The sequence below is a fragment of the Lepus europaeus genome, chromosome 17 (assembly GCF_033115175.1).
Source record: "Lepus europaeus isolate LE1 chromosome 17, mLepTim1.pri, whole genome shotgun sequence".
Taxonomy (NCBI): Eukaryota; Metazoa; Chordata; class Mammalia; order Lagomorpha; family Leporidae; genus Lepus; species Lepus europaeus.
In genome coordinates this window covers 68,433,846-68,444,886 of record NC_084843.1, presented here as the reverse complement: position 1 = coordinate 68,444,886, position 11,041 = coordinate 68,433,846, and the positions used below count along the sequence as shown (strand labels likewise).

Sequence of the window (11,041 nt, the reverse complement as noted above, 5' to 3'; positions counted from 1 at the left end):
CAAGAAGCGGATCTCAAAAATTGATAAGAACATTAAGAAGTTCTCAAAAACAAATTCTTGAACTACAGAAATCCTTAATGGACAAGATAGAAAATCTCTCTCGTGAAAGTGAAATATTAAGGAGGAATCAAAATGAAATGAAACAACTAGTGGAACAAGAAACTGGGATAGTGACGAGAAATCATAATGAAATGAAGAATTCAATAGATCAAATGACAAACACATTAGAGAGCCTTAAAAACAGAATGGGCGAAGCAGAAGAGAGAATATCAGACTTAGAAGACAGAGAACAGGAAAGGAAACAGGCAAACCAAAGAAAAGAAGAAGAAATTAGAAATCTAAAAAATATTGTCGGGAATCTACAGGATACTATTAAAAAACCCAACATTTGGGTTCTAGGAGTTCCTGAAGGCATGGAGAGGGAGAAAGGATTAGAAGGCATTTTCAGTGAGATACTAGCAGAAAATTTCCCAGGTTTGGAGAAGGACAGAGGCATCTTAGTACAGGAAGCTTATAGAACCCCTAATAAACATGACCAAAAGAGATCCTCACCACGACATGTTGTAATCAAACTCACCACAGTGAAACATAAAGAAAAGATTCTAAAATATGCAAGAGAGAAACGTCAGATTACTCTTAGAGGATCTCCAATTAGACTCACAGCAGACTTCTCATCAGAAACCCTACAAGCTAGAAGGGAATGGCAAGACATAGCCCAGGTATTAAGAGAGAAAAACTGCCAGCCCAGAATACTATATCCTGCAAAGCTCTCATTTGTGAATGAAGGTGAAATTAAGACTTTTCATAGCAAACAGAAACTGAAAGAATTTGTTGCCACTCATCCTGCCCTGCAAAAGATGCTTAAAGATGTGTTACACACAGAAACACAGAAACATGGTCACCAATATGAAAGAAGGTAAAGGAAGGAAACCTCACAGCAAAAGATCACAGGAAGCTCAATTTCTCTTTGACATAGAATTAAACTCTGATGCTCTATTAAATCAATGTGTTAAAGTAATCTATTATGTTCTCTTGATGTCTGTTAAATTATAATTGTTCAAAAACAGCTGCATTTTTATTAAGAGCTATGGATTATTTAAATATGTGCTTATTTTCAAAGATTTGAATAATCACCTTGTAACAATGATCAAATTTGGTCTATGTTATGACATGATTTTAAGGAATCTTATTTCAACCAGATATTTTGGATTTTGAGCCTTCTTGGCATTCTTGACAGGCATTCAAAAAATCAAAGTTTCAAACAATCTGGTCTCTAAAATTTCCAGTAAATCCTGGACTTTGGTTTTTCCAGTTTGGGCCCAACTGAAAAAATCGAAGGACCTATGTCTCTCATCTTATAGAGACACCAACTAATCAGTCTATTTGGATTATATTAGAAGGACTGTCAAGATGTGATGTGGTACCAGACTTTAAGTTTCTATAATGGAAAATGCTATTAATACAAATGTTTGAGAATTAAAAAGTCTAATGATCTTGTGTTACTAGACATTATAGTTATCTTAATGAGAAAGCCCCAGAGGCCTAAAGGGTTAAATACTTGTAAAATCCTACAGGTGCTTTCAAAAATACTGTGAAGTAAGCAAGTGCCTCTTGTTGGTTGATGAGTTTATAATTTTAAACATGGTGACTTAAAGTCTTTTGTCATCCATAGTTATATATGATGTGCTGCTCATAAAACTAAAGCCTTGTTGGTTCTGTGTTTAGCTGTCCTCCTATAGGTTCCTATGGACTTTTTCCAGCCACTTTTATTGTATTCAGTACTTTGGGATGGCTCTGTAAACAGATGAAGCCAATAATGTATTAACAGTACCAACTGAGAGAAAGTATGGTTAACTGAGGTTACTAAAAACAAAAAGCAATTCAAATCAATTGGCAATCTACAAAAAGAGTTAAAGATTTTAAAAGCTATTATTAAAATTGCTATATTGGTCTATTATGTTATATGTGTGTACATATTGTATGTCCACATGGGGAAATTTTATTAAGAGTTTTATTTTAAATGGCTTATAGATAAGATTGTCCATAAATTTAAGCTGCTAAAATCAATCAAAGATACATTTTAATTTGTGTGACCTGAATCTGTGTATCATATGTTTTAAACATGTTGGTAGAAAGAAACTAAAAACATTTTATATGGTTGTGCTTAAGTTTACTGGCCAAACAAACTACACCATGTTAGATATTTAAGAGGTGTTTTCAAATACATGATTCTTAAAATTTATAGAAGGCATTGGACCTTCTGGTAAAGGTTTTCTTAAGTTGTTATCTAATGGTTGAAACGGTTTGCTAAGTATTCATGTAATATTGCTATTGTCAGCAAGCGATCTAGGACTTGCTCCCTCATTTCTCTATTCTAAGCCCAACTTGTTCTTTCATTTCTCTATTCTCTTCAAGGTAGGAAACTAATTCTATTATGAAGGAATCTGTAGGATGCACAATTTAATCTTTAGACCTTATAAAAGGATGGCTAACATTTTTCTGTAATAGCATAGCCAAAATAAGAACTTAAATAATAATCTTATAGCTAGATTCACTTCGCCATCAGCGAAGTATACAGTAAGTAGAAAAAACCTCCCTTTCAGACCAAAGGGAAAGAAAGTTTTAAAGTGAGAAGATAATTTTCCTCATGGGCATTGTCTACCTTAGAAAAACTACTACAGAAGATGCCTGTGACTATAGACTTGTAGTTCAGGCCACCAAAGATTAGAGATGGGACTTGGGCACTCCCTTGACTTGCATCCTCTGGTCTGCTTTAACACAAACCAGGAGGAAAAGAAAGCTCGGCATCAGAAGCAATGGGTGGCAGGCCTATTAATGGCTGATCTGTACAGTGATCTGCCCTCAGGGAGACCCAACAGGCCAGTCCACTGCAGTGGCTTTCAATGTGGTAAGCCTGGGCTTCAGCAGAAGTCAGCTTGTGAAGAGCCCTGGCAGCTCTGCCGAGAGTTGGATCACTGGAAATGGACCTGCCCTGGAGTCGAAGGATGCCCAGGTCAGAGCCACAGATCTTATTGGCTCTAAGCTGAAAAGCCCTTCACTCAGCCCAACTTCCAAAGTGACCACTGCAGCTGAGGGGATGGTCAAGTAGGGTCAGCAACATTACAGGCAGAACTGTAAATTTCTTGTTAGAGATGCACCCTGCCTTTACCTGGCCAGCTCTCCTCCCAGGCCACCTAAGTAATGAAAGTCAACAGAGTGCCTTCCCCTAGGAGATTCACACCTCCCTTAGGATATACCCCATGTGAAGAGATAGATAGGTCTGGGCCTCTGAATTTACAAGGCCTAAAGCCCACCAGATTATTATCAAGCCCCTTCTATCAGGTTCTATTTGCCTCTCAATCAGAAAAATTACTTGTAGCTTAGACAGCACCTTTCTTAGCTCCTCTAGTAATGACTCTGTCCTTTGTTCTAGGCCCTGTCTAGTGCACTTGGGCCTCATTCCTTTGTAATCATAACCTCTACTCTACCACCAATGGCTCTACTCCCAACCTGTGTGTACTGATGGTCCTCTTCCCCACTTAATGCTGTATAATTGTTCAAACCTGGTAAATGCACTCTTAGGATCATTGGTTACTATCCTCACTCTGTCTTTTATGACCTTGTCTAAATATGATCAGAGTCGGTAAACTTGGAAGGCTTCCATAGCCTTGGCAACTCATGACGACAGCCTAGGGTGGTTACTGGTACCATAAACTAGAGTGTCAATTTGTTGGGTCAACAACAGGAGTCACTGTGCATTTGTTCCTCATGTGGGATCTCTGTCCTTAATGTGCTGTACATTGTGATTTAATGCTATAACTAGTACTCAAACAGTACGTTTCACTTTGTGTTTCTATGTGGGTGCAAACTGTTGAAATCTTTATACTACATTGATCTTCTGTATATAAAGAGAATTGAAAATGAATCTTGATGCAAATGGATGGGGAGAGGGAGCGGGAGAGGGGAGGGTTGCGGGTGGGAGGGAAGTTATGGGAGGGGGAAGCCATTCTAATCCATAAGCTGTACACTGGAAATTTATATTCATTAAATAAAAGTTAAAAAAAATGTAATTTTGACCTTAATTCAGACAAAGGTTTGATACAGTATCAACATGTTACATCGCTGAGGTGTAACTGCTAAATATAAATTGGGTAAAGGTAAATGAGATAAATGTGTCTAAGAAAAATTTATCATTAGAGTCCATATACAAAGAATAATTCAAGGCTGCTTAAAAGTAACTCCAGTTAAAATTTGATGTGTTATCTTAGTTTAAAAATGTTGTCTTAATTACAGATTTTTAAAGGATTATTTCAATATAAATCAAGAAATCAGCCGATAAAAAGGTCACAAGTATAAAACTGTTCTTGGTAAGGAAAACAACAGGTTTCAGATGTAAAAAGAGGTTTTTAAAATACAAGTTTAAGTTGTAAAAGATGTAAAAAGGTCACAAAGGGTAATGAAAAATTTTCTGGATATAAAAGCTATTAATTAAAATATGATCCTCTTTTAAAACAATAAAGTTTTTGTAATACATATATGTTAGTATTTTTAAATAGTCTCTAAAATTTGTTAAACTACAACATATCCTTTTAATAGTTTTTATTTAATTGGTGACTCTGCCATTTTCTAGCCAGATCCAATAAGCTCTCTTCTCTTTCCTGGTTCTGACTCTATTACAATTGTTCCAACTTATGGGATGATTCCATGGGCTAAGTTGTATTTAAGGATTTTATTTCCAATTTTATTTACAAGCATCAATTTTGTATCCTATTGGTGTTCTCTGTCTCCTTTTAATTCTGATGTTTAAAAACAGCTGTGTTTTTATTCAAAGAATTATGGTTTGGTCAAATATATACTCATTCTAAAACATTTAAATGTTCACTTTGTAACAATAAAAGCTGCTCTACTCATACAAATGTGCCAAAGTTACAAAAGTCCAATAATTTTGCTGTGTTATCATTCACAATGGCTATCTTAATAAAAGGAGGCCCAGAGGACTATAAAGGGATAAATGGTTAATAAAATCTTACAGGGACTTTCTAAAATAGTATGTGGAGTAGACAAGTGCCTCTTCTTTTTGGCTAATAAGATTTATAATTTTAACCATGACCACATAAAGCTTTTTGTCACTCACAGTTATATATTCCTCTAAACACTAAACATCAGATTTTCTGCTCATAAAAATTAAAACATTGTTGGTTGTGTGTTTAAATGTGTCCTCTTTTAGGTTTCAAAGGACTTCTTTTTCCTACCTTGATTATATTCAATATTTTAGTATGGTTCTATAAATAGATAAAGCCAAAGTTGAATAGGTTCCAACTAAAAAAGTATGGTTCATTCATGTTACTAAAAGCTAAAAGCAATACTAATTAACTGGTAATAAAAAAAAAACAGTTAAAGATCTTACAAAGCTGTTACTAAGACTGCTTATTATTCTATCCTGTAATGTATGCTACATGTTATATGTGTGTACATATTGTATGTCTACATAAACATTGTATTAATAGCTCTCTTTCAATTGACTTATAAATACAAGATTGCTCATAAACTTAAACTACTAGCTTAACCCAAAATACAGTTTTGGTTCACATTACCTAAATAAATCTCTGTCTCAGGTGTTTTAAACTTGGTGTTTCAGAGAAACCAAACATTTTTTTAAAGTCATTGACATGTTTATGCTTGGGTTGGCTGGTCAAATAAGTTACACCTGTGTTAGATATTCAAAACATATTTTCAACTACAGGTACTCTTGTAATTTAGAAAAGACTTTGGACTTTTTGGTAAATACTTTCATAAGTTGTTATTTGACAATTAAAATTACTTTCTAATATTAAACTACTGACAGTAAGTAATCTGAAAAGCCTTATTCTCTTCAAGATGAGAAACTGATTCTATTCTAAATTCTCCATCAGGACATACAGTTTATCTTCAGACCTTATAAAAGTAATGGCTAACACTTTTCTGTCATCGTGCCTGGCCACATATAACAGCTGGATTTATTTTGCCATGGATACAGTAAACAGGCAAACCAAACTAATGGAGAAATACTACTTGGTTCAAAATGGCTTGGATGAAGTGGTCTTCATGTTTGATCTTTTTTTTTTTCAAATAATAATGGAAGTATTGTTTAATACTAGCTCAGTATCACAAGAATTTGCAAGAAGGCAAAATGCAGTGCCCTGGATGTGTAAAAAATATTTCCTCACCACAAAGTCCTTTATATTTTACATCTTCTAAACAATTACTATTAATCCAGTTTCTAATTTAAGATATTTTATGAAACACCAGAAGTAGCAGCAGCAAAAAACATCAATATCTCATCAATTGTAAATTAAAATATAAGTTGTACTTGGGCTACACAGCACTTTAGATGTACTTGACTAAAGGAGGCATCACACTAAAGAAAATGATTGTGTACAGCACTACTGTCATGTGAGTGCTGAGTAATGAGCCGCTATACTTTTCTTTTGTTCACACAGTATATCACTACTGTTATTCTGTGCTTCTTGCCCTTGCATAATTATAAACAGAATTTTCTATAAACTTTCTCAGACTCTGAAGATGCAGAAGACTTACATAATGTCAGTTTCTGTTATTGAAGAGTTAAATAATAAATTGTCTCTTATATGTGTCAACAGATAAGGGAAAAATATTACCTAAGCTATTTATTCAGCAATAAGCCAAATTATATGTTTCCAAATTTTATAGTACAAAAACAGGAAAATCAGTGGTATGAGAGCCATCAGAGGCACCATATGACATATGCACTTCATGCTCTCAATTACATTAAATTGTCATCTGCAATACCAAAAAACATGTGACACAGGCATAAATACAAATATGTTTCTTATTAAGCTGTTTCAATTATTTAATTCAGTCATGTATTTTTAAATTTCAAAGTGAATATCTGTCAACCATTGGAACTGGCTATTTTTGGTACCCATGTCTAGAAAAAGCATACACTGTTTCTTTATAGCACCACTTCTAGGAACACAGGTTACCAGCAGCTTTTTAAGGTTTATCAACAATATGAATCCTCCACTATACAATATAGTTGGCTTTACTTGCTGAAGTTTGTCCCACATTTAGTATTTCCTTAAAATTTCCTAATAACATTTTCTTGTAATTAGCTATGATTTCTTGATGAAAATATTGCCTTGCTTGCTGTATTTATGGAGTTTCCTCTCATCGCTGTGGGAATATTTATAATAGCTAGTGAAATCTGACATCTGGAAGTTTCTGATATTATTCAAATTATCCCACTTTGATATAATTTTGTACTGTGTAAGACTGGACAATGGTTTCAAAGGCTGAGAGCCACTTTGTTCAGTGTTTCACTGCACGAATTCTGGTATAGAAGTATGCTTATCTGGTGAAAGCATTCCTTACATAACTTCATGTATGATCTCTATCAGACTCATATAAATTGCATCCTCAGGACTTCTTTGCTGCATGAGTTCTCCGATGATTAAAGAGCTGTGACTTCTGTGAGAAAGCTTTTCACATTCAGTGCATTGGTAAGGCTTCTCTCCTGTATGAATTCTTTGATGACTAACAGGCGGTGATTTCTGAGAGAAGGCCTTCCTACATTCACTGCATCCATAAGGTCTCTCACCTGTATGTGTCCTCTGATGTGGTATAAGGTGTGACTGCCTAGAGAAGGCTTTGCCATACTCACTGCTTTCAAAGGGTTTCTCTCCTGTATGTATTCGCTGGTGATTAATGAGACTTGACTTCTCTCTAAAGGCTTTTCTACATTCACTGCATTCAAGTGGTTTTTCTCCTGTATGAGTTCTCTGATGTCTCATTAGCTCTGACTTCTCAAAGAAAGCTTTCCCACAAAGACAGCATTCATAGGGTTTCTCTCCAATATGAATTCTCTGCTGAGTCTTTAGCTGTGATTTCTGGGAGAAGGCCTTTTCGCAAACCCTGCATTCATATGGTTTTTCTCCCGTGTGAGTTCTCTGATGTGTTGCAGGACTTGACTTCTCACCAAAGGCTTTCCCACATTCAGTGCACTCATAGGGTTTCTCTCCTGTGTGTGTCCTCTGATGTGATATGAGATGTGACCTCTGACAGAAAGCTTTCCCGCATACACTGCATACAAAGGGTTTTTCTCATGTACGAATCCTCTGATGGTTAGTGAGACTTAATTTTTCACTGAAAGCTTTCCCACATTCACTGCATTCACAGGGTTTTTCTCCTGTATGAGTTCTCTGATGTCTAACAAGCTGGGATTTCCTACTGAAGGCTTTCCCACATTTACTGCATATAAATGGCTTCTCCCCTGTGTGTGTCATCTGATGTGATATGAGATGTGATTTTTGGGAGAAGGCTTTCCCACACTGGATGCATCCATGGGGTTTCTCTCCTGTATGGGTTCTCTGATGATTAATAAGACTTGACCTCTCCCTAAATGCTTTCCTACATTCACTACATTCATACGGTTTCTCTCCAGTATGGATTGTCTGATGTCTACTGAGCTCTGACTTCTCAAAGAAGGCTTTTCTGCAATCACTACATCCATAGGGTTTTGTTCCAGTGTGAGTCCTGTGATGCGTAACCAGTTGTGACTTCCTGCTAAAGGCTTTCCCACAAACCCTGCATTCAAAAGGTTTCTCTCCTGTATGAATTCTCTGATGATGAATGAGATTTGACTTTCCACTGAAGGCCCTCCCGCATTCACTGCATCCATAGGGTTTTTCTCTTGTGTGTGTCCTCCAATGTGATATGAGATGTGACTTCCGGGAGAAGGCTTTTCCACATTCGCCACATTCATATGGTTTCTCTCCTGTATGCATCCTCTGATGGGATGTGAGCTGTGACTTCTGGGAGAAGGCTTTCCCTTCCCACACTGGCTACAGTCATAAGGTTTCTCTCCAGTATGAGTTCTGTGATGTGTAACAAACTGTTATTTCTGGAGAAAGGTTTTGCCACATTTACCGCAGCATAGGCTATCTCTCTGATATGTCTGTTTTGATGTTTAATGAGGCTTGATTTCTTAATGAAGTGTTTCCTACATTCACTGCATTCATAGAATTTCTCCCCTAAACGAGTTCTGTGATATATGACAATATGTGTTTTTCTACAGTTATCATATTTATCAAATTCACAGTGTTTTAACCATGTATCAGTTTCTTCAGGCTTGGTATGGAGAAACAATTTATCAAACACAGTAAAGTCATCTGATTGCATTCTTCCATAATCTGTTTCTGGAATTAACAAATCTAAATTATGTTTTAAAATCAGCCCATCTAAGTCGCTTTCATTGTGTGATTTCTTTAAAGGAACAAAGTTCATGTTCAGATTAAATTTTTTTCCAAATGCATCACATTCATAACTTATTTTCATATTTTTACACTTGTCTTGTAATTATTCTTGTAGCACATCACGTGACTATCCACTTGCCAGCCTTCTTCTGCAGAGTCTGAAAGTGGCATTTCTCCATCTTCTATCCATGGCTCTTTTCCCTGCTCCAACTTGAAGATGATATCTGGTTTCATAAACTCATACCCCAGTGACACTAGGTTGCTAAAGTTCTCCAACAGGACATCCTTGTATAACATCTTCTGATGGGGATCCAGTAGCTCCCATTCCTTTTGGGTAAAACTCACAGATAAATCTTCAAATGAAAACGACTCCTGTTGAGTGGTCATTTTATGTTGCCGATGTGAGATGATTCTGTTCTATTCTGTGTCTCTTCTGCCTCTGCTCCAAAGCTCTGGAGTAAGGTCTTGGCTAGGTCATCTGCATTAACAACAAATTTCTGGGTGCAGGAACTCCTTTCTTATCTTAGAGGAGCAGGCTTATCTGAAGGGAATCAGGATCTTGGTAGTCTCCTGCATGCCACTCCTTGGGAAAGCTCTGAATTTATCTTCAGAAGGAACAACCACCATGATCAACCCATAGTTCCACTCATCACCAAGCTCGGGGAGATCCTAACCAAGGCTTCGGGTGCCCACTGCACCCCACTGCGGGCAACGCAGGAACTAGTCAGTGGGCTGGATCCTGGCACTCATGCCTCGCAGCCTGAAACACTTCTTTCTATGGATTCCACCCTCACGACCCCTGAAGATCTCCCCGCACCGGCTGCGGCGAGAAGCACATACCATCAACTGTCACGCTGTTCCTGGAAGAGTCAGCCGCTACCCCACCATTGCCAACTCCCAACCTGCAGCCACGTGACCCATGTGGCCTCCCAGACAGGCACTGCCCCCCATGTTTGATCTTATACATGCCTGTGAAAACGCATTTCTAGCTCAGGCCACCAAAGATTAATGATGGGATTGAGCACCCCTTGACTAACATCCTAAAGCCTCTGTGGTCTACTTTAGCAAGGACAGGGAAAAAGAGGAGTGAGCTGGACAACAGGAGCAATGTAAAGATAGGCCAGTTAATAACAGCTTTACACAGCCATCTGCCATCAAGGAGACCCAACAGGCCACTCCACCCCAAATGGCATTGGTTTTCATTGTGCAAAGCCAGGGCTTCAGACAGAGAGCAGTCACGACAGAAGCCAGCCTCTAAAGAGCTCCAGCAGCTCTGCCAGCTAAGAGCTGAGTCACTAGAAACAGAACTGCCCTGGAGTCGAAGGACTCCTAAGTCAGAGCCACAGACATTGTTGGCTCTAAGCTAAAAAGCCCTTCACTCTGATCAGCTTTCAAAGTAACCACCACCATAGGGGGACAGCCTAGGGTCAGTAACATTGTAGGCAAAGTTACAGATTTCCTTTCAGAGATTCTGCCTTCCCTTACTGACCTCCTATTCAGTCCAGCTCTGCTCCCAGGCCAGCTAGGAACTGGGAGTCAAAAGGGTGCCTGCCCTAAGGAGGGTCACACATCCTTTATGACGTGTCATCCTGCTCCCCATGTAATTATCAAGCCCCTCCTGTCATTGTGTGCCTTTCAATTAAAAAAAGCCTCCTGGTTTGGACAGCACATTTCATAGGTCCTCTAATAATGACTCTGCCCTTTGTCTTAGACCCTGTGTATTTAATCTGCTTGTAAGATTTGTTTTCTCCAGATGTAAAGCAATACAACTC

General features: G+C 37.7%; 1 pseudogene; it reads right to left on the bottom strand.

Annotated features, from left to right (window-relative positions):
- Window positions 1-7,434: 7,434 nt before the first annotated feature.
- Window positions 7,435-9,662, bottom strand: LOC133776139 (zinc finger protein 84-like; annotated as a pseudogene).
- Window positions 9,663-11,041: the final 1,379 nt, after the last annotated feature.